Source organism: Brachionichthys hirsutus, chromosome 20, assembly GCF_040956055.1.
Source record: "Brachionichthys hirsutus isolate HB-005 chromosome 20, CSIRO-AGI_Bhir_v1, whole genome shotgun sequence".
Taxonomy (NCBI): domain Eukaryota; kingdom Metazoa; phylum Chordata; class Actinopteri; order Lophiiformes; family Brachionichthyidae; genus Brachionichthys; species Brachionichthys hirsutus.
The window spans coordinates 3,134,516-3,159,974 of record NC_090916.1 but is presented as its reverse complement, the minus strand read 5'-3'; the positions used below and the strand labels follow the sequence as shown (position 1 = coordinate 3,159,974).

General features: G+C 44.3%; 1 pseudogene; it reads right to left on the bottom strand.

The window, feature by feature from the left end:
• Nucleotides 1-23,546, bottom strand: part of LOC137909594 (intersectin-2-like) — a 36,057-nt pseudogene extending 12,511 nt beyond the window's left edge.
• Between the last annotated feature and the right edge of the window lie 1,913 nt (nucleotides 23,547-25,459).

The window sequence follows — 25,459 nt, the reverse complement described above, 5'->3', positions numbered from 1 at the left end:
AAGCAGCTAAGAAAAGAAAACTATTAAGCAGATCAGAACAAAAGAGCAGTAAAACTTAAAGTCGTAAGCGGTTCTGCAGCGTCAACGTAAAAGCAAGTCATTATTTCTGCTATTTACTGCAATAAACTGTAAAAACAGATCATTTACAAATGTTTTTCTGAAAGAAGTAAGTGTTGGCATGTTGGGCTTGAGTATATTATAAAGTGGCAGACGCCAGAACTCCGTATCTGGCCCGTGTGGCCACTGACCTGGAGCTCCTTGTTGTACTCCTCCATCTGGGCCAGCTTGTCTGTGGTCTCCCTCTCCAGAGTGTCAAGCTGACCCTTCAGTCTCCGGCAAGTCACACCTTTCTCCGTCACGTTCTCCTTTAAAGAGGTCAAAGCCATCGCTACAAGGCAAAGGTCAAAAGTCAAAGCGAGACAGAGAACCCCAGTACTGATATTACCACGCCGTGTTTACTAGGTGCCCGTCACCCACAGGAGTGTTTGCTTTGGCCGAGGTTTTGGAGCTTCTCCGTCAGCTTCTGTTGTTCTGGGATCAGCTGTGAGAGCTTCCTCTGCCAGTCCTATGGTAAAGAACGCAAACGTTAAAATCGGAAACAAAACTAAATGTGGGAATAATCGAGTTGGGAAACTCTTGGGACTGAATCGAACATTTGCTTAACCTCAAACTGAAGCTGCAAAGCATTGATCTCTGTGATTCGCGCGGCCCTCTTCTGATTGATGAGGTCCACCTCTGCCTTCAGGATCCACCGCTTGCTCTGTGCGTCACGAAGCCGGTCCGAGATCTGCTTGTGCTTGTTGCCCTGTTAGAGGAACAGCTGATATTGACGTGCTCCATAGTTTCATTAATTCTGCAAAAGAAAGGCACTGTATACAGTGTCCGTGTCGGCGCTCAGTCAATCCAGGTCATGGTAAATCATGAAGCGCAAAAAAGAAGCATCAACTGGACTTGTTCAAGTTTAATCGAAGACGTTTCTCCTCTCATCCAAGAGGCTTCTTAAGTTCTGAAAGACTGGTAGAGAGTCCAGAAACGTATACTTCTGTTGGAGCAGAAGACAAAGAAACAAAGAAGGGACCGAAACCACCAAGGCAATCAGACTCCCCAAGTGTATCAGACTCCGCAGTCCACCTGCACTCTGAAAGAAACAGGACCCTCCTTCGAGGTGTTAGCCAGGGTAGATAGGTGGTTTGAGAGAGGAGTTAAATAAACCAGTTTGAACAGAGGAGGAGAGTTGAGACACCATCTATCAGCAACATGCAGCCACTTGGATGAGAGGTGAAACGCCTTCAATCAAACTGGAACAAGTCCAGCTGATTCTTCTTTCTTTGCTCTTTGTGATTTTCTGTATCGTCTCACCACAGCCTCCAGCTCCAGCTCCAGACTCTTCTTTTTAGCTTTGAGTTGGGAGATCTCTTCTTGCTCTCCTCCTCTCCTCCGGGTCAGCTCCCCTTTCCTTTCGCGCTCCCACTCTTCCCGCCGCTGGCGCTCCAGTTCCTGCTGTGCTGCCTGAAACAAAATGGAATGGCATCACCATATGTGGCAACCTATACGTTCAGCATCTCACAGGTGGAGGCGTCACTCACCTCCTTCCTCTCCAGCTCTCTCAGTCGCTCCTCCTCCCTCTGTCTCTCCAGCTCTCGCTTCCTCTCCAGCCTCCTCTCCTCTTCCAGCCTCCTCCGGTTTTCCTGTTCCCTGGCCTCCCTTTCCTTTCTCTCCTGAGCTTCCCTCTCCTCCCTCTCTCTCCTTTCCCTCTCCTTTCGCTGCTGTTCCTCCAGGGCCAGCCTGCGCTTCTCCAGCTCAGCGTTGCCTCGTGCAAAGTTCTCCTTCAGCTTATCCTCAAAGGCCACTAAGAGGAGGAGGACGAGAGCGGCATGACACAGAGGAAGGCCAAAGGTTTTTTTTTTTTTACAATGAAACGCAGCAGTGTGTAAATGGTGCCATACCATTACTCTTGGTCTTTTGTGCAGGTTCTATCTCTGTTGTGTCGATTAAACAGGGAGCTACGCAGGGCACAGTTCCATTAACAATCTCATAGGACTTTATTCCTCCCCTGAAAGAGGAACAAAATGACTGCGGCTACAATCAGGAACGCACTCAAATCCAGTGTGCATCCATTTCTGTGCGTACGTGTTACCTGAGAGAAGGAGGTAGGAGGTCATGAGGCAGCGTGAGGGGTAGAGGTCGGCCAGTTTTGGCCATGTCCACCAGGTGCATGGCCAGGATGAATTCATCCCCTTGGAGACGACCATCCTTATCCACATCTGCCAGAGTCCTACACATGCATAGCGCAAGTAAATCCCATTGTTAAGCAAAAAAAAAGGGTGAAATACCATGATTATAAAGCAGCTTAATTGTTTTCTTTAGGAGCAACAAACTAAAAAAAAACATTGACAATTTCTCAACGTCATTAAAGAGACCAAATTTGATAGCAAATTTGTTTACATTTTCTTACATTTTCTCTCCTTAAAACATTCTTTAAAACGGTGTATAGACACACCGTTATACTCACCAGATCGTTGCTAGCTGAGTTTGGGTCAGGTTGGACGCTATCAGCGCATTTCTAACCTGAGGTCCTGTAAAGAAAACCTCATATCAGCGCAGCAGAGTGAAAACGACGCTTTGACCATTACATGCCGTCAAGCGTCACGAGTATGTCAGCGTTACGTGAAAGTGACCCGCAGCCTTCCCACATGTTGAGGGGTTCTCTCATGTGTTCAGTGAAGAGAAACTCATGTCAGGCTGGTGTGTGTAGGCGTGTGCGTGTCCTACCTGATAAGTAGCCACTCATGAGCTTGTCTAGCGTGTTGAACTGCTGACGGTACTTTAGTCTTGAGGCCTGCGGAACAGCCCAATCGCCTGCGCCCATCTTTGGAGAGTTACTGGCCAGTGACGTGGTGGAGGAAGAATTTGAACTGTAAAAAATCGGTGGGGGGGGGGGGGGGGGGTCAATATATCACGTAATGTTAAATAATAACAATATGTGTATCTGTGCCCTTTTTCTCACTCGTATTCAAACCATTAATTGTTTTGAGATCACCCAGTGTTATTTCTCAACATTTAATTATCTGTTGAGGAAAAGTGCTGCAAGTGACCACAAAGATGATGAAACAGTGCAGCTCTGTATCCCTGGGCAACGCTAATCACCATTCCGATTTTAATAAGAACAGTGTCTCTGTAGGAATAGCCAAAGGATCGTCTGGGTTAATGTTGTTCCTTTATTACATGGTGGAAACTTGCAGTTCTCGTTTGAAATTGAGAGCGTGTTTCAGGGCAACAATGGGAGCCACATAGTGAGATCCTCCCCTCTCCGTACGTGGGCAAGAGTCTATTACATAGTAATTTGTCTGTTGTTAAAACCTGTTACAAGTCTGGAAACAAAAGCAGAAGAACTTAAATAAATAAGCATGAGGAGGCCAAACTGGATGGTTAAATGTGATGCAGGTGCCTGTTGGATCAATAAAGGTATTTGACTCTTTGACACTCCCCATATTATTACTTAGTATTACACCACCTACACCTGAGGTCAGGACTTTCAGTGTGAAAAACTGAAAGAAATGAAACGGGATACTACTCTTGTCCTGTTTTTACACAAACACTGAGAAGCAGAAAGGATATCGGACACTACACAGAACTATTTCCTTTTCAAAAGGAACCAGGTTCATCGTTGAAGCTGCTCAAGCCGACCGATCGCTGGTTCCCTTTTTATTTACTCCTGCAGTAACTATTCCGGTCAGGTATAATTTCACTTCACTCCAAAGAATAATACGTGGAAATTGAACTGTTGAAGATCTAGGACTACGAAGCCCTCTGGCTGCCATCTAATATTTCAACTTCCTGTTGAGATACAAGTTAACATTGAATGGTAAACCTCTACTGGGTGTATTATGGGATAATATTTAGAAGCCACACATTATTCAAACCAGTTCTAATCGATAGTGCACACAACATATCTGTTCCATTGCTGCATTTATGTTTAATACAAAAAGTACTTTTTGTTTAACTTTAACAGTACCTTTAGAGCCATGCTGTTAAATACTAAAAATTATCCTATTGTCCCACTTGCGACTAGAGCACATCAAAGCTAATAGGGGGGGGATCCATACCAATGTCTGGATAATATCAAAATCTAATCACCTCTTTCCCTCCTCGAGGTCCGACTGTCCAACTATTTTTAAAATGTCTTCCTGCTCTCCGTTATCTGTTCCATCTCTGCTCACGTTCTCCAACTCAAGCACTGAATTACTGCAAGGCGTGTATTTTGTAAATCCTCTCAGTATACTTGAGAATTTGGTGCAAGTACTTTTCATGCATTGACAGGGGGGGTCCAAACGTGAAAACAAGCCATTTCATCCATGACATGATCCTATCTTACAGCGAGTATTTATTTACAGTCCGGTTTTACCTGCTGGATCCAAGGTCCAGGAGAGAGTTTGACTTTGACATGCCAGTGGATGGAGAGAACGCCATAGGAGAGGAGAAGCCAGAGACGGGAGGAGCTGCTTGCAAAGTTGGAGACACCAAGTCGATTAATGTGTATATTTATTACTTATACATGGTAAGTTTCATGTTTCCTTATGCATACAACACACAACATGCACAGAGTTCAACTGTCCTTGAATGTGTGCACGTCTAATCTTATCTCCTCATAGTTTACACTCACAGCACAGAGCTCCAGCAGCAATGCTATTGACATTTGGCTTCAAACAAAGTGATTATGCCATTTGCAACCCTGCACTACACCGGGTTAGCTTCAGCAGCTGTGGAAGGCATAGATTGATAGCGTATATCAGATGTAGCAGTATTGAGAGGGAACAAATAATGATGGTTTTAATAAGAGACAAAGTGAACAACGAAGGATAAGTGGCTATAGATGATGGATGTGTGGATGAATGGATGAATGGAATTACAGTATTTACGAATCTAGCTTCATTCATTTACCTTCTGGATCTGGGATCAAGCTATAGGGAATTAACTGCAAACCAATATGTCTATTTACGTATTTGTACAAGATGCAATTCTGAGTGGTTCCGATGCAGAACCAACCTGCATTATTGGGAACAAGAGGCGGCGTGAGGATGCCGACGTTGCCATTGAGGAGTCCAGAGCTTCCGAAGCAGGCCATGAGGGGCAGATTCATTTGCGCTGGCACCAGGGTTTGCATAGAGAGCATGTGGGGGTTAGCCGGCATGGGTGTTAGGATGGGCATGGCCGACATAGACGACAGACCAACTGAAAGGTTTGGCATTGAACCCATTCCTGTTAGGAGGAAATAAACACGTGGAGATGGAGCGATCGACACCGTTTCAGACTGACAGCTTAGAGGTGAGACTGCGGGTGGAATATTCTCAGATAAAGATTTTACCAAACCGTGCTGATAAAGGAGGGATGGTGGGAGCAGAATTGGAGACGGGACATTTCTTCATGATGATTGGCAGGGAAGATGGCACATTTTGCCCCTGGAGTTTAAGCTTGATGAGTTTCATTGCAATGGAGAACTCCAGTCGATCCATTTTCCCATCATTGTCCATGTCAGCCAAATGCCTAAATAGGGAAGCGAGAGAGAACTGAGCTGTAATACAATCGGTTCCAAGTACAGCGCACATTCCTAGCTTTCTTTTTCCTTTATTGAAACAATGGAGAATGGGAATGTTACAGGGGGCATAATTCCCAAAACCAACACTCTCAAAAACATACAGTAAATACACCCCCCCCCCCCCCCCCCCTCACTTAGGTGGGGCAGGCTATGAAGGAAGTTAATAGGAAACAGGAAGTTAAAGCAGGCCAGGAGGACAAAACTGACTAAAACAAATGTCAGCCATGCTACACTACTTGCTTTGACTTGGTGACACATTAGTTAAGATGAAGACTCTCTAATAATTGGTTAGTGTTTACCAGATCTCAGCCAGGACACAGGGAGGCAGGCCAGACTGGAGGAAAAACGTCCTGGCTTGCTCTCCTGCAGACAGACCCAAAGTCACTAGAGTTCTCCATGGATGGACATTTGATGCAGCTGAACTTCTGGAGACGCGTCTAAGTGTTCTTAACACCCAGGTGTCTGATCTGTTTATTATGGCAACAGCCTACCTGAGACATAGCCGAGGACAGGAGTGAGGCTGTCAAACTGTCTGTCGTGTTTCCCCCTCTCCTCTGGAGTAACGGCCCACAAGTTGACTCCACCTGAACAAAGCACAAGACAATTCTGTCTTTGGAAGGTCTTCAAAAGATGCTGATATGATGCATGATTTTAGAGGTTATTTTATTTTAGTTATTGCTGATGGAGGACAAAGTGATAATAAACAACATGGAGGGATTTCTATGAGAGGACGTGAGGAAGTTAGAGTCAGAGAGCAAAAACCTCTGCCAAGCCACAAAGTGAAAGGAATAGTTCCACAATATTATGACTTCTTGACCATGAAAAGAGATCCCGACTACTGCCCTTTGTCATGGATTATATTCCTAACTTTTATGGGCAATTCTAATCTGAATCTTTCTACTTGGTAATGATTGGATGACAGATATGCAGGTAGGGAGCTAATGAACGATAGAGTCCAGTCACAGCAGAAAGAGTGACAGTGACACGCAAGAAGAATTCAAATTGGATTAGCGGAGCCAGTAGATAATGTAGATTAGAGACAGGAAGACAATTACTCTGTAGACATAATCCACAGTATTTCTCATATCATCCAGTCAATCCCATCTTTAATTATCTCTCTGGTAAATTGATATTTCAGCTGTTCTTATCACCTGGCCAGATCCATCCATCTATTAGCACAGAGAGCCACAATTATTATCAGCCCATCATCATGCTGCTCTTTATATGATTCTCTCTGCCTCCATTAATTTACGCTGCTGTTAGGAACACCTTCCAACCCCAAATCACTCCCCAGTCAGTGTCACATAATTCCTGCCACTTTAGTAGCTGGCTTCACAGACTGTAAAACTACAAATACCATCACCAGTAAAGACACAGTCTTTTATGGACAATTCTAATCTTTTCATGGTCAAGAAGTCTTTACCCAGCTGGTATCTCGGCTGTATTTATATACAGGCTTCAGGAAATGCCACCCTGCCCATGATGGCACTTCCTGCCCTGCGCTAACCCAAACACTGAGGCCAGCCAGAGAAGTCCTTTTTGTGCAGACTGAAGATTGAATTTTACAAGTGAGAACTATGCAGTTAAAAAAGAAGGAATATTACTATAATATACATAAAAAGTATAAGTAACAGATACACTGCTTCTGAGAAACTCCCAGCTTGTCACTTTGGCCTGAAAGCCAAACATCAGGATGCAACAAACCCCCCCTCTACCCTGAACCACTGAGGTAACACCTGCTCAGGTACTCGCATTTTTAGCAGCTCAGTATCTGACCTAGTTTTTTCTTCTTTTTTTTGCCATTGTCAGCAAACTGCAGCCATAAAGATGGGGGGGTAATTAATCTTGCACAGAGATGTGAGTATTCTTCACATCGTCTCATTGGCTTTTGACAAACCCCGTTTGGAAGTCTTTGCAAGTGAGAAAGGACGATGCCATATTTAGGACAGCGCCACTGGGACACGTAGCGAGCACGGAGACGTCCACAGCCCTGCCAGTTCATTCGGCTTCCACAAGGTCCGAACGCTGTGGCGCTAAAGTGGGGCAACGCAAAAAGGCTTCTTCACACACCAGCGGAAGAGCCCACAGCCCCCCCCCCCCCCCTGTGGCCTGACACTTGTCTGGTAAATAAACGCGCACTGACCACATGAACAGACGCCATATTCTACAGCCTGTACTCAATCAGAGCTCATAGCGTTTTTAGATGAGAGAAGAAGAAGAACTCTTTATTTCACGTCAGTGCACGCACACACACACACACACACACACAATGTCGTTACACCCTATAACAACAAATAAATAAACAAACTGGATGGTTTGCCCCCCCCCCCCCCCCCCCCACTACTCAGTGAGTTAGGGGTTTAAACTGAGAGACCATAAATCAAACAACTTTGTATGCTGTGACGTTAGTTGACATTTATAACTAGCATAGAATGAGCCCCTCTTGCACAACCTGTTTGAAGAGAAACACTGCAAAGGCACAACAAGGTTATTATTGCGTCCGGGTCAGATCAGTCACCAGGTAACAAACCGTTAGTAAATGTTTTTTTTTTTTATCATATTAATCTGTTGATTAGTTGCGCTTGACACGGATATAAAACGTCGAGTTGGGTAGCAGGATATTCGCCTGCTGTATCATCACAATCATCAATCATCGTCACGGTGGTTTGATCAGTGTAAACAAACAAAGGCAATGACACGGGAGAAGCGTCTTTTGTTGTGGTGACACAGCATGATCTCTATATGAAGGAGGTGAGAACAGTTGGAAGTAGTAGCGGCTCTATAGCTCATCACCACTGTCCTCAGTTAATATTTAACAGACAGTTACAAAAACAAGAAGAAGCTCAGTTTGTGTTATTCACAACACAACAGCAGCACCAAATCTGCTCTGGTCAAATCAGTGGGCCCCCCCCGGAGCAGAGAATGAATCTAACGAGCGTGTTCTTAAAGGCGGGAGAAGACAGAGCACCCTCTCGGGACAAGCCCAAAGTACAATAGTAGTATTACAGAGAGTGCATACCTCCGCCATTGCTATTTTTATGAAATTCAGAAAATATTCTCCAGAGTTTAGCGCACTACACTTATGTCACCGCGCTGATGTCGCTCTGATTCCTTTATTCATTAATTTTCCTGACAGCTTCATCCAAACATCCGGGTCACGGGTTAGGCTCATGCAGCCTATCCCAGCATTCTACAGGCGGGAGGTGGGGCACACCCTGGACAAGCCGCCAGGTCATGGCAGGGCCACACATAGACCACCTTTCCACACACCTACGGACCAATTGAACGCATTTATTATTGTTCATAATAAGATGGTGAAAAAGATCTGCCTCAGAATATAATCAGCTCCTTCATTGGTCCAACTGTGGTGATGAGATAAAGGATTGAGACAACAGAGCTCACAATCCACCCACAGGAAAAATAAATATATATATATACACATGTATTTATAAAGTGTACTCTAATGGAATAGTGCGGCTCACAGTTCATTCCCTCTGCAGCTGGAACATAAAGAGCCTTCGCCTCGTGTGGCTTTTGCTTCCGTCCGTCAGCACGACGCGCTGCTGTTGCCTCGGTGCCGTGGAGCTCTGAGCAGACGCTGGAGTCAAACCTCCAGACGCACAACGCTCCTCTGAGGAGAAACCCTTTCAAAGCCACTCAACACACCAGACATTGAACCAGAGGAGGACGAGGAGTTGATGTTTCAGATGGGTACAGTTCCAACATGCTCACTCTGCCCCTCATCTAGAAGTGAAGAATGCGCTTCTCCACCTGTTTCAGAAGGAGAAGCTCACCGCACACACGCTGCTGCGTTTCTGAATCACTTTCCCCTACAGCGTCTAAATCCACTGGACTGGGTTTTAGCACAGCGCCTTTTTGGGGGTTTGGCTTGGGGACTGTGATGCAACCGACACACAGACGATCTCTGAGGCGTTTCCCCGCAGAGGCCCTTACCGAGCTGCATCTCCTGATCCGAAAGGCTGCGAACAAGAGGATCATCACGTGCACGTGCACGTGCACGCACACACACACACACGCGATGACGCAATTCTGTTCACGGCAAGGACAACAAAAAAAAGATGCACCGTTCTCAACAGACCAGGGACAGTCTGCAAATGGTTTGCATGAAATGTATACATTGCTAATTCTTGCTAAATGTCAGAGACTGGAATGGAAATGCAAATTCACACGTCAAACCATCAACACTGACACAAACACACCTCCAGGAAAGGATGATGACAGACACACAGAAATGTTGAAATCTAAAGAAGACACAACTGCTGCTTATTGGTCAACACTGCCCCTCTGTTTCTCCTTTTTGTGTGTGTCTGCTTTCTTCCTCATCGATCTATCTCTCGGAAGCTGCCGCGCTCGTGGGCAAACAACTCATTACTCACACACACATACGAGACAAAAACAAGGTGTTCTTACTATTCATGGCTGCAGGTGGAGGGCGCAGGCAGCGAGGGAAGTCCTCCGTCAGCTGACTAGCGCTCAGACATCTGCAGGGGAAGAGAGAGAGAGAGAGAGAGGGGAATAAAAACGTGAGGGCGAGCATCACGGAGTAGCAGGCGTGAGCGAGGAACACAAGCAAACATGCGAATGAAGAGGAGAACAACAAAGTGTTAATGTTTCTTAAACATTGCTGAATGAGTGAATCTTATTTTGGTTCATTTTTCAATGAAACAGAGACAAAGGACAATATTTCAATATGTTTTTCTCCTCCTCACGACTGTCAGCAGACAATCACTATTTTTTTCTTGAATAACAACCCGATTATTTACACAGTTTGCCATTCTAGCCTTCTGTTCTATTATATATCACAATACAATAACCTGTAGCTAACAAGCAGGATTCCCGCTCCCGTTTGGTCCGAGCAACCGGCTCTCCGCTTTCACCAAAGCATCTCTTCACAGTTTATTTTTCCTCGCTTCACTCTGTGCTCCATCTGGGCAGTTTCAGCCACTCTCTTTCTTATGTATTCCTCACTTGAACATCAATCACCTTAACGCACAGCTCCCACAACAGTTCCTGTCATCCCTGCCACTGTTTCCACTCTCGTTTAATATCACTCCATCATTGGCTTCTCTCTCTTTTCATTCCTGCAGGAGAGCCTGTGGTTTTGCAGCAGTAGTTTAAATCAGGCCCTGCACGCAGACACTGCCAGGTCCATTCTGCTGCTTTAGCCTCCGCATGCATTTAAAGATACAGATGGGCGTGTGATGACACATAATATTCAACATTATTTATTGCATCTCACAATCTGTTGCTTTATTTCTCATAAAGCACTGGTTTGCCAAATGATTGCACCAAAGCCTGCTGGTTCCTCATTCGGCTTCAGACCGACACTGACGGCTGAAGCTTTATATGAAACTTTTGTCACGTTCCGCCGCAAGAGACAGAACATGGTGGAGCAAAACAACTTGATGCAACAGAAAGTGCATTTATTTAACAACTCAAAACAGAAAAATAGAAATCAATAATCCCTAATCCAATATAACCCACTAAAATCAAGAATACCAACATAACAGTCTCCACACACAATATGACGGAGATCCCCACATGAAGAAGTCCACAGCCTCAGTGCCTGCACTAAGAAGGCCCAGTGACCACACCCACCCCCACCCAGGTGTCAGTCATCCACCTAACAACCCCACAGCAGGGGGCTTCGCAGGTCACGGGAGTTGTTGGAGCCTATCCCCAGCTTGCCATGGGCGCCACACCCCAAACGCGTCGCCAGCGCATCGTGGGGCCGCACAGAAACAGACAACTATTCACGCACACACTCGCGCAGTGCGGACAATTTAGATTTATCAATCTAAATTGCATGTTTTTGGAGGTGGGAGGAAACCTGGAGAAAACCCACACGGACACTGGGGGGCATACAAACAGAGACAGATAGGATTCTAACCCGGCACCGGTCTTGCTGTGAGGCGACAGCGCTAACCACTACGCCACCGTGCTGCCCTTCCCCCTCCATCCTTCACACTTTATATCGTTTGCGTCTGGTGTCTCTATTTAATTCACTGTGCATGGGTATCTTACAATCCCTTATGTAAACACTTTGTCTGAGGCTCCGCCTCTCATGCACCTTTGCGCCCACAGGTGGGTGGGTGTGGCTTCGGTTACTGGACACTCTTTGCTGTTGGCTATGCTAGAGAACCTCCTCTATTTAAACACAGACACATCCTGGATTAAAAACAATGCAGAATCAACACAAGGTCCAGAAAGGACTCCCTCTTCATCAACACACCTCGCTGTCCGTACCTGGGCAAGATCAGCATCAACAGCTAGTTACTGCGCTTCCTCCAAAGCAGTTTGGTGTAATAAAACGTGTTTATTGACTCCCCCAATTCTTCGGTTCTAAGCAACGATTGAGTGGAATAATTGGTGGGTGTTTGGGAAAACTCAAAAATGTAAGGTAAAAGCAACAGCATTTCTGGGAAACTTCAAATCCTCTCAATCGCCATCTGATTTGATACAATAATCTGGATTATGTGTCCGTTCACCATCTTCTTCTGCAGGAAGAGCCCGTTTCATCCTGTTATGACATGACAGAAGTGTAATTTTTCGATGGCGTTACTCTCAATTTGGCCTCCTGGGCCCGTAACAGGTTTGTCTGGGCCCGTTCGTGTGACAACAATGGAGCTATCTTCCTGAATTATGAAAAAGAAAGTGGGCAAACATTGAGGCAATTCACTCTATTAGCAAACTTAAAGTCAACAGTGAGTTTTCAAACTCAACGTTTCATTTGGTTGGGACGATTAAAAAATGGAAAGCAGTCAAAGAGCGCATTTCCCAGCTGACAGCACTCTTAATAAAATACAAACAATCGATTTTCTACATTTTTCTTAGTGGGGAGAAAAAAAACTTTTTTTAGAAAACAGTAAACACAAATAATGTGGACATGCTTCCCTCTCCAGCTCTAGCGTAAATTGACATTTAAAAATATCAGGCTACATGTAGCGCTTTGGATTTTGATGTATTTATTTGGGAAAAAGCGAGGCCCATTTGAGCCGACGGTTTGCCGACCCACTGCACTGAAGGGAGGAAATGAATCAAAGGATCTTTGACTCGGGTCTGCATGCTGATCGGCACCTGTGCGCGACACACAGGCTACTTCGGATGTGCGCATCAATGCTTCGACCTGTGTGCCTGACCTACACTCCTCACACAGAGAGCGGGTCTGTTTGGGTCGACGCAACCCAGGAAGCTTTGCTGGGCCTGCGGAAGAAAGAAGCCTGTGTGGTGTGTGTGTGTGTGCGTGTTTGCATTTTGATCCTGTTCACAAGAGCGGAGAAATACACAGATACAAAGGCATCCATACACCTTCCCTCGCTGTGCTGCAGACAAAATATGAGAATTTATTCTGCATTAGTGGGTTACTGTTACTGTTATTTTCTTAACACTGTCTCTCCAGCACTCAACAGCATGTCCTACCTCCGTTTATACTTCAAGAACACGTTGTGAGTCCATCAGCCTCCACGTACACGACGGCCTCCACTTGTGTGCATTGCATACCTTTGTGTGTTTAATGCAATGGTTTCATCTTTTGCAGGCGGCTATGCAACGGTCAAGGTGTCATCGGAACTGCAGTTCGGATGGACTTTGTCACCTCCGAAAGAAAAAGCTATACCTCTCTCTGTTTTCACACACCAAGCAGTCTCTATTACTAGTCGGCGCTGCAGCAAATGAACATGACGATGAAAGAACTGGGAAACTTGTGAGGCCGTGAACTCAAAGAAGAAAACCACAGTGATGTTTAGGACAATGATCCCGCAGCACCTGTAACGCTGGGTGCGGAGGGATTATACCTGGCAAACATGAGTTGATTTCATGTGACATAAACGATTAAAAAGTTGATATTTAACTAGCCTTTAAGACGAAATGAAAGCGTATAGCCACAATAAATGACAGCAAAGGGCTCTGCATGCCGGGCCCAGTGAGGCTCTCACAGACACTCCTCAATCTGCAGTTCCAGAAATGTCATATTACCTTCTATATTGAAGAGACGGGCTATAAATGAAAACTCCTCCTGATTAAATGCATATTTACTCTGGAAAATTAGGCTAAACAGCGTCTGAAATTTTCTACCAGGATTGGCTATGATATGCTGACCCTAAATTAATAAGTAAAGCATTCACCCAGCATTCACCACCGTACCACAGTCAAGACATTCGTATTGTGACGTCGACCACACTGACGCTATTTGCAGCACTTGACGCAGGTAATCAATAACGTATTGCTCTTTGAATGCCGCTGAGTGGATTTGTTAATAGAGCGCGTAGTGGAACCATATGGTGCGTTTTCCCCTCTAGAACGCTGACAAAAGACCAAACGTTTAATGACGTTTCAAAAATCAAGAGAATATTTATTTCCAATCCCTGAAAAGAGTATACAGCTACATAAAAAATAAAAAATAAAACACTGTAAATTGCGTTACCCCGGTACGCCCTTTAGATATACAGAAATGGATTTAATAACGCGGACGTTCCCATTGCGGCTGCTTTCAACATAATGTAAAATAAAATAAATATATTTGTGACCAGCGACAGTTTTCTTCCGCAGGATGAGTCTACGTTGTTTTTTTTCTTTCTGAAGAGCATTTAAACGATTTCTGCTTATTTTACCTGTTGCAGTATAAATGCGGTGAAGATCCGACATCCAGGCTGGCAAATGAAGCTTGAGGGACCGACTGTGCGGCCGGGGCTGGCGTGGACTACAAAGTGTAAGGACGCGCGAAATGACGCTCACTTCCACCTCCATTTTTCAAAATAAAAGTCCTCTAAGATTGTACAACATAATGTCATCATTTCAAGACACTCAGATCAATTAAAAACCATAATTTCTGGGCGTTTCTTTTCTTTCCTTTAATTGTTTGTACAGTCTACATCGAAAGCAGATAATATATCTGCTATATAACTGTATATATTGTACTTAATATTGGGCAGAAGTCTTTAGCAGGAAAATAAATATTTTGAGTGAAAAAGTCTGTAACTATAGCCATTGAAATCACGGGAGCATTACAATGAGGAGTGAAGATTACTGATAGTCGTTGGTGGAGGGTGGGGGGGGGGGGGGTGTGGGATGGGTGGAGGGTGCTGGGAGGGGGGCGGGTGGTTGTGGGGGGCGTGGTGTTGGGTGCTGGTGGGGCGCCGGGCCGGCCCGCTGTGCCCCGTGCCGCTGCGCTGGCCTAGGTTTCGTCGGCTGTGTTGGTGTAGGTCGCCCCCGGGCCCTGGGCTGGTTCTTCTGCGTGTGGCTTTGGTGGGGCCATGGTGGTTGTTCTTGGGTTGCTGTGGCTGCTTGGGGTGATCTGGGGGCTTATGTTGCCATTGTTGGGTCCGGGATGGCTGCCCCGTTCTTAGGTGGAGGTTTCACGCATTCCAGATCCACCACGCCAGCACCTATCAAAACTCGTTTAGAGAGTCAACCCCGCACACAGATCTCTGAGTCAGTGGAGGTTGCTGGGTCAGTGTTTGTGGCTCTCACTAAGCTCTCTCTCTTTTTCCTCAGATCTGAGAACTTGGTGATCCATACTTTCCTCTAGAGACGAATGTGAACCTGGTGTATTGGGACAACTCTTGGTGATGATTGGATGGAAGGGGTAGAATTAAGGGGCACAAATAAATCCATTGCACTTTCTTCTCAGAACACTGTGTATTTGTCACTTTTTGTTTGTCCATGTTATATGTTCACTGCGGTGTGCACAGCCCTCTACGGCGGTAAGCAGGTAATAAAACCAATAAAATAGGAATAGGCTAGGCTGCCAAGAGGGCAGGTGACGGTCACGAGCACTATAAGAATAAAAATTGCATAGAACTCCAGCAGTGACTGACGTTATGTACGTCACTGTGGAGCACGAATGCAGACAAGGTAAAAAAAAAAAAAAAAAAGAGTAAGAAGAGGAAGGCTGCAGCATGGAACGCCCACATCAATAGCCCACTTTCAGCATTACACCAACATATTTACTTCTGAACACTTGAACATTTGTGTGTTACTTAAGTGGCCAAAGGGACAGATCAGGGGAAACTAATATAACTAATAGAATTACAAGACTAAACTCTATCCTGTATGGTTACAGGTTCATTGTAATGCAGAAAGAAAAAGAAAAGAAGTCGACAGGTTGTTTTAAAACACTCATATTTACTTATTAAAAAAGAGGTTCAAGAAATATCTTTTCTGATCTATTTTTCATTTCCAAACAATAATTGCAACATAAAACTGTAAATGACTAAATATGAGGTCAGAAAGGCCACAAATTAAGACGAAGTGAGAAAATCAACTAACAGAAAGCAAACGCATCGAAAACAGAGCGTCTTAAACAAATAAAATACAATAACTCATATAAATCAACAAAGTAAAACTCTAACAATCTTGAGAGACAACTTTCAAAAACAATGACACAAAATAAATCGAAATGTGATATACACACACCTTGCCACACAATATTGACAGCCCTTTGTAAGTCACACTTGCAATGTTATTAATTAATTCTTAATTAACAGAGGCTTCAAGCCAACACTACAGTTCAGGGTTTGACAGTAAACGGTTCCATATTGTAGAAATAAGTCAAGTACATTATCCGGCAAAAAAACAAACAAACAAATATGTTTTTGCAGTAATAAATGTAGCTGACAGAAACAGTAAAAAACCCAGCCTAATCTGTCAAATACATTTTAGAACATTACAGATCTTATTTCTGCATAATTCCTTCCCTTTCTGTGTACGACATGTCATAGTACGAGTCGGGAAGCACATCCTCCCGCTCTTCTTATACCGCTGTGCCGTCACTTCCACCACCAATAGTGACTATGGAGTATTCCATCGATTCTAAATACTCTGCAGTGTCCAACTCTGTTTTGCTGTTACTCTCGGTATTTGCACATTCATACAGCATTGCATGTCCTCCAGGTCTCTGGGGTTCAGCCAGCGTGTAATACCGGATGGCTTCATTTTGCATTTTGCTTTCAAAATCTGGATACTTGGGGGTTGCTGAATATCCAAGAGATCCCGCCGGCTCCCCGAGGACTAACCGCTCCACCTCCCAAGGCTTTGGCTCTGTTCTGACGTATTGATAATGTTGATATTTGTCGTCAGCATTCTCCTCTGGTGGGATATCATCATAATATGGATCATATGCCTCCTCTTTAATCTCTACACCTCCTTTGAGAGGACTGCAGCGACTTGTATTTAATAGAACTCCGCTCACATTGAAAGGGTCCATTTGGGACTCTGCGTCCTTATCGTGGGACAAAGATTCCTCATTAGTGTCGACAACGGCGACAAGAGAGATACGATTTCCATCCGACTGATATCTCATTTGCAGCACGCAACGACCCTCGTTCATTTTGCATTCCTTTCGTCGTCTCTTCCTTACGAATCCTTGCGAAGCGTTGTGGGGGAATACAAATGGCAGTTTGAACACCTTGCGAGGTCGTTCTCGTTTCAGTTGATATTGCTTGGCCGCGGTTTGCATTTTGGACGCGACAGCTGCAGAAAACTCTAAGCGTCTGGAATAATGCGAGCTGAGATCAAAGTTATAGTCAAGGATGTCGAACACAATGTCTGGGTAGGGCTGTCGAACCGTCTGCATTGCAAATGTATGTATCTCAAACACCACAGCTCTGGTCAGCAGTTTCAAGTCCAGTTTGTCTTTTTCTCCAGATTTTGGGCTGACTTTTAAAACTAAACCCATCTTTGCACTTAAGGGAAAACACTTTGCTTTCCTCCGTTTGCTCGGCTGTGATTTTACAACAGCGATAGGTTTACTGGGCAGCGTTTCTCTTGCCTCCTTCATCTGCAATGCCAGTTTCCTCTGTCTGATGGCCTCCTTGCGTTCACTACCCTGCGCGGCAGATTCCGCTTTGGGTTTGTCCAGCCCAGGCAGTCTGTGAGAAACTGGCCGAATGACAAAAACCTCGCTGAACCAGGAAATCCCTCCATCTTTTCGGGCCGTCTCTCTATGGAACATTTGGGCAAGATCTATGCCCCTGCTCTGCTTGCCAATGTTGAAGTTGTGCTCGAGCAGCGTGCTTATGATCTTCCGTTTTGTTCCGCACAACTTCTTGGCAAAATTAACTACTTCACTCATGACCCCACGAGTCAAGTTATCCCTGTCGAGCTTATCTTTTGGTTTGCCTTTATCCACACACAGGCTCAAGCCTATCTTCTTGCAGCGAGGGTAACTGCTCATTATTTTCTCCTCCGCTTTTGCGAAAGCAGAAAATGAACCGGTTGCAGGCTTTTGCACGTTGCAGTCGGCATCGGCAGAGATTATGCCAGTGATGGCACGTGGATGAGGAAGAGTGACGTGAGCAACATCGTATTCATCCTGGCAAAGCTTCTGCTTTCGCTCTTGATAGCATTTCGGGCAGTACGTACTTTTTTCATGCGTAGGTTCTTGTACGTACGTCGAGTCAGGGAGCTCAAAAAGCATTTTCTTTTGAAGAGCACTGTTGCTTTTCGTGATCTTAAATTTTTCCCAAGTCTGATGTCCAAAGGTAATGCGGGACAGCTCATTTTTCAAATTAAGATTAAAATTATACTCCAGTATCTCTGTGAGAAAATGCTTTTTGGCCGACACCAGTGCAGAAGTAAAAGCATTAAATTCAACCATGATGCCATTGGTCAGCAATTTGGGATGGAGGTTTTGTTTTATTCCAGACCCCACATCGAAATCGATACCTAATTTCTTGCATCTTGAGTAAGAATAAAGTGGACAATTCTCTTGATGAGGTATGGAGAGGATTCGCTGAAAGTGATTGGCCCTCAGTTTCCACAGCTTTAAATTGAGCTCATTTTTGTGTTCAGTTTCAACCGAGCTGCCCACATTTCCGTCAGACGTCTGTGGTTCATCTAAATATGAGTCACACTGCTGATCCAGTTTCTCCACTGTCGAAATATCCTTTCTTGCACCCTTTATTTTCTTGCAGACCTTTACACTGGTTGAAAGGCTCCTTTGCTCAATTGCGATGGGGATTCGTGAAAAAGTAATGCCAGCAAGGTCTGAATCTCCACTTTGCAAATCACTATTGAGGTTGTGTCTGAGAATATCAAGACAAATCTGGTCAAATGTTCCACACAACCTTTCTGCAAGGTTTGCCACTTCAGTCATCGCGCCATTGGACAATGTGTTGATGTGCAGGTTTTTCCTTGGTTGACTGCTAACATGAAGTTTCAGACCTATTTCCTTGCAACAAGGGTAAGGATCCACAGTCTTTTGTGAGACACCTGTACCTTGTATAGTTTCAGCATCTGAAGAATGCATGGAAGGATCATCACATATCTCCATTTTCGGTGTGCTGCCGAGTTCCTGAATGCCGCTCTCCTCACTCTGATCCGTCATAATTATCGCTGACGTGGGAACGGGAAGTTCAAACACTTCGCTGGAGAATTTGACTGCATCTTCGCGACTATTCAACTGTCTAACTCTATTCATAATTTCCGATGTGAAAATAATCCTATGCTGTTGACTCTGAAGGCCGAGGTCAAAGTTGTACTCGAGAATCTCCATGATGAAGTCCTGCTGGGATGAATTAATTGCTAAAGCAAATTTAGCAATTTCAAGCAGAATTGCATTCGTGAAGGAGTCGACGCATATGTTTTGCTTCGGGCCAAATCCAACATTGAATTCAAGACCAACTTTCTTGGACCTGTTGAATGGGCCAAACTCTTTGTTTAGTGCCGAGAGGATTTGCTCAACACGGTTCGCTCGCAACTTCCACAAGTTCTCTGTTCCCATTTCTTCTTGTGCCATATCAAAATGATCAGCCGCGCTTGCTGGAGGTCGTTCTTGCCTTTCACCACCACAAAGATCTTTTTCATCAAGCAGACTTTCAGACGGCGGGTCCTTATATGAATTTACACCTAGTTGGCTATATGACAGCTCACTGGAGGAAAGTGAATTTGCTAAATCACCCAGACAATTCCATCGTGATTCTCGAGGGGAGTCCGCGTTTAGAGAAAAATGTCTGGGGTTTTCTAACGGGTCCTGAAAGTCAGCATTCTCTGAATCTGTGACTTCATCTGAGTCTAGATCAGACTGTCCTAAAGGACGAGTGTAGTCGTCTTCTGTTCGGATATTTTCTTGTTCAACACAAAGCTCGTTTGGTACATTTTTTGGAGTCTGTAATTTTCCTTCATTTTGACAAAGGCCTCTTAAACCGGGCGAGCTGTCAGAAGAGGTAACCACACAGCCCGATTCTGAATTGCTACAAATACCCAGAGTTACGTTTAAGCTATTCTCAATTTGATCCTTTTCCACCAACATTTCTGAAGTCTGGGACTCAAACAGAAATGGCAATTTGAAGATTTGCTCTCTGTCTAATTTTTTCCATTGTCTGACCATTGCTTGGATTTTGGATGCAGTAGCTATGGAAAATTCACAGCGCCTATAATGTTGGGAGCCAAGATCAAAGTTACAGTCAAGAATGTCAAAGACAGTGCGTGGGTAATAGTGACCTACGTTTTGAGTGGCAAACTTATGTATCTCAAAAACCACAGCTCTGGTCAACAGTGTCAAGTCCAGTTTTACTTTCTTTCCTGATTTTGCCGTCACATCTAGGTGCAGCCCTATTTCTGTGCAAATGGGATACCTTGATTTAACTCTATCATTTGGCAATGCCGCTCTTTCCCGTTTTCTTTGCAGTGCCAGTTTTCTTTTTGCGATTATTTCCTTCATGTCATTTCTCTGCATGGAAGATTCCTCTTTCAATTTACTTCCACATGCAGGTAGTCTGCGAGAAACTGGCCGTATGACAAAAACCTCACTGAACCAGGCGGCCCCGCCATCCTTCAGTGCCGTTGCTTTGCGGAACATCTGCATGAGATCTACATCCTGGGTCCGCTTACAAATGTTGAAGTTGTGTTCAAGGAGGCTGTGAACGATCTTGCTTTTTGTGCCACACAATTTTTTGGCAAACCTAACCACCTCATTTATGATCCCAAGCGTCAGCACGCGTGGGTCAAGTTTATCTTTTGTGTCATTTTTGTCCACACACAGGTTCAAACCAATTTTTTTGCAAAGTGGGTAACTGTCCATTATTCTCTCCTCCAATGTTAAGAAGGCAGGCTTTTGTGCTGCACAGCTCTCGTCTTTGGAGACTGCGTCAGCCGCGGCGTGTGGACGGGGATGGCGCGGGTGTTTCACATCGAATTTATCCTGATGAAGCTCATTATTTCGCTCCTGAAAGCATTTTGGGCAATGCGTAGTCGTCTCATAAATAGGGTCCGGTGTGTAAGTCACATCGGGAAGGTCAAAAACTATGTTCAGCCGCAGAACACTGGCTCTTTTATGATAATTCATTACTCGAATTTTCTGCATAGTCTGATGTCCGAAGGTACTGCGGGACAGCTCATTTTTCAAGTTAAGATTAAAATTATACTCCAGTATTTCAGTGATAAAATCTTTTTGGGCCGACTGCATTGCTGTGGCAAAAGTGTTTATTTCGACCATGATGCCATTGGTCAGCAAGTTGGGATTGAGGTTTCGTTTCATACCAGATCCTACATCGAAATCAACACCCACTTTCTTGCATCTCGAGTATGAATAAAGTGGACAACGCTCTTCATGAGGCACGGAGAGGACTTGCTGAATGTGATTGGCCCTCAGTTTCCACAGTTTTAAATTGGTCTCATTTTTGTATGCAATGTCAGCGGAACTGCCTTCTCTTTGGTCCATGTTTATTGTCTGCAACGAACCAGCGCTCCAGGAATCGGAATCGCGGTGGCTTTGGCAATCCGCTCTCTCCATTGTTGCCACATTTTGCACCGTGCACTTTCTTATATTGCAGGCTTTTACACAGCGTGACAAATTCTTTTGCTCCATCGCAGCAGGGATTCGTGCAAGAATATTTCTGGCAAGTTCAGAATGTTCGCTTTGCACGTCGAGATCAAAGTTGTGTCTGAGTATGTCGAGGCAAATCTGCTCAAAGGTTCCGCACAACCGTTCTACATAGCTGATCATTTCTGTTATTGCTGCATTGGTCAATTTGCTGAGCTCCATTTTTTTTCTAGGATGATTATGTTTTACATGGAGCGTCAGACCTATTTTGTTGCAAGACGTATAAAAAGCCACACTCTCTGCCGAAATAGGTTCTTTAGTTTCAGCATGCAAGTAAGGAGGGTGCACACGATCAACACGGCCCTCGTCCACTTCTGATACGTTGCTGCGTTCAGGAATGAAACACCCCACACTCTGATTTCCCATACTTGATGATGGACTGAGATCGGGAAGCTCAAACTTGTCCTCTGAGAATTTGACTGCATCATCACGGCTTGCCAACCTTCTTACGCGATTCATAACTTTGCATGCAAAGATATTCCTGTGGTCTTGACTCTGCAGGCCGAGGTCAAAGTTGTACTCGAGAATCTCCATGATGAAATCCTGCTGGGATGAGTTCATCGCTAAGGCAAACTTAGCAATCTTAAGTAAAACACAATCCTCCAAAACATCAACGCCAATGTTTTGCTTTGGCCCAACTCCAATATTGAATTTGAGCGGAAATCTCCTGAACCATTTGAATCGACTGAACTCCTTGTTTAGCGCAGGAAGGATCTGCTCTACACGGTTAGCTCGCAACTTCCACAAGTCCCCTGTTCCCGTTTCCTCTCGTTCCATGTCACATTCACGTGGTGCATTTGGTGGCGTTTGATAATGCTCTTCACCAGCAACAACTCCGCTATCATTTATTTTGCTTCCGAAGGAAATGTTAGAGTTTAGAGTTGGCGGGCTCGATGAAATGCCACTGGTTGTGAAGAACGGCACTCCAACAACGGGACAACTTGGATCTGTTTGTTTTTGCTGGTGATCCAGATGGCCAGCATCGGCTGAATCTGTGACGCGGTCTGAGTACGGATCAAGCTCTTCTTGAACACGTGCAGAGCTTTGGTGATTCTCTGTATTTCCACTGGCAGAGAACTGAGTGAGCTGGGATATTGTGTTACTCTCCGTTCTGGATCTTTTGGCTCTTCGATCGGACAGCATTGATCCCTCAGGTCTTTTGCAGAGGCTCGTCTTGAAAGAAAATGCCTCATTCTTAAAGTCGGGAGTATTTCTGCTCCCACGGTTAAGGCGCTTTCTCCTTTTCAACAAGTGCAATACCTGGAACCAAACTCGCATTTTCACCAGTGGATCAGTGAGAAGCAGCTGAAAGTTGTGCTCCAAGACATCAAGAATAATCCGACTGTAGGATGACGTCAGCTCTCGTGTGAAGTGGAGCAGTTCCAGCATCACACCCGCATTCAACAGACCGGGGTCTAATCCTTGTTTGACCCCAAAGCCGAGGTTCAGACCAATTTCCTCACAATAAGGAAACAAATTCAGGAGAGCATCTCCTCTCAGCTCTTTGGCTGATGGTTCTCTTGACTGGTCGTCCATCTCATACGAGTGACCTTCTGTCTTTATGCCTTGCGTTGATGCTGTGTGTGAATATTTGTATTCACCTCCATGTTGTCCGGCGTCAGCATCGTCCATCTCTTCCGTGTAATTGTCGGTCTTCGTCTCGGAGGAAGCCTGTCGGCCATGGCTGCTTCTGCTGACGCATTCTGACGCGTCAAAGAGAGTAAAGACTTCATGCTCATCCTCGGGAGGGTTTCTGGACAGCTCTTTAACTTTGTGTAGAATGCGAGCAGTAAAATCAATCCGCTGTTGCTCATTTTCCACTCCAAGATTAAAGTTGTTCTCCAGAATGTCTGCGATAAAGTGCTTTTCACCATTGTTTACAATTTTAGCAAAATCACAAACCTCAAGTATGGTGCCATGTGTCACTAGCTGCAAGTCCAGTTTTTTCTTTCTCTTTGCCTCTACGTTAAAATCCAGTCCTGCTTTATCGCTGTAAAGGAATGGTTCTGGACATCCTGAATACTTCCTTACATGCATGATGCGCCACTGCCATACTAAGTTGGCGTCCATCTTTCTCTTGTCCACACTGCAGGAATCCCTGCTGTCCATCTTCGGTGATCTTCTACTGGGTCTCCTTTAACTTCCTTTCCTGTATATAGTTACGGAGAAAAAAAAAAGTGACACACGGCATATGTACTACACATACACACACTATATCATCTAAAAGTCCAAATGATGTATTATTTATCAGACAATTTTTCTTCTTCTCATTCTTTCTCACTCTCAAACTATTCTCTTGTCATTTGTTGAAATTTGCAGGTTTGTCGCATTTAGCCGAAATGTATTACTTTTTGGAATGCCAAAAACATAATCTTGACTTTGGGTCACTGATTATTCCATAACAACGAAAATAATTAAAATTGCTATATAGAGTGATTACAGCTTCTTACTTGAGGTTAGGTATCAGTTCCTGGCCCACACTTTATGTCTGCAAACTAGTCAAGTGTTGTCCAGTTCTTGGCGGGATGGTGCTGGTTCAGTGCAGCCCTGAGTGAAACAACACCTGGATGTCAAATCAGAAAGTTTGATCTTACAATCAACAACTTAAAAGCCTTTACACTGATTTTTTTCACCAAACAATTACATTAACATCCCACACTAGCTTTTGCAACAGCACATGATTTATTGCCATCTTTAATTCGTCCAAGGATTCAACACATAAGTGCATGTTACACTTTGCCCACTGTAACCTTTGTAGTGGAAGTGAGGGATTTTATATTTTCTCTTTGCTTTTTGGTCAAAATGTTTTAGCTTCAAGGCCACTAACTTCATCAGACACCGGGCAGGATGCTTAAATAACTAGAAAAGTACTAAGAGCGCAGACCTCTGCCGAGCAGCCCATTCCCCTCATAATTAGATTTACACCGTCCACATGATGATGAATATATGAATGAATGAATGATTAATATATTTATTAGATAGAATGTTAGAGTACAAGTACAGTCAAACATCCTGTCCAAGAGGATCATTTCAAAAAAGCCCTTGCGGTCTTGTTTCCGTTAGAAATTGTCTGTATCTTTATACACCAACCATGAAAAGTAAAAGTGAATCAGAGTTTATGTGTTTTTGTCACTCATTTTTTAATCGTTAAATGGAGATTTCAATGTTAAATTATTATTATTAACGTCATTCTGGGTCCGATCCAGATGAAATTCGGACCCTACATCACTGTATCAAATTCCATAAACATTGATCGATAACCAACCGAGATATTGAGGAACACATTTTAAAGCTCCATTGACTGCAATGTTACTGAAAATTTCAAAGTGATCTCAAATCCAGGATTTCTTCTGGATCAAATCAACGCCAGCAATTACATAACAGGTAAATAGCGATGCTCTTCTTGACTATGTTTAATGTTATAAAATGTACTGCCAGATCAAGCAGCTTAAGAGGAACAAAGTTAATCATGTGATTAAAATTAAGAGCACAGACCACTGGCAAATCAAGTCTTGCATACTTTTATTTTGAAGTCTGTCTGCTCCAACAAATGGCCTTCCTGTGAGGGTGTTGCATCTACTTTTCTGCATTTGAGTTTACAGCCATATAATAGAGGTCCCCACCCTATGTGATTCTGTCAAATTCCATGAACATCGGTCAATAATCAACCGAGATATTGAGGAACGCATTTTGAAGCTCCATTGACTGCAAGGTTACAGAAAATTTCAACGCGATCCATAATCCAGGATCTCTTCTGGATCATCACCAAAATTCTATAATCCGTACCTGATAACATTCCCAACATTTCCTGAACATTTCATCAGGATCCATCCAGAACTTTTTGAGTTTGCTTGCTAAAGGTGGGATGGACGGACAAACGGCTGCGATTACATAACCTCCGCGTCGGTGGAGGCAAACCAACGCCGTGACTACTTAACTAGGTAACTAGATAACTAGATAACTAGATGCGTGGGTGGCCCCAAATCTACGCACTGCCTTAACATTTCTATCAGAGTTTCATA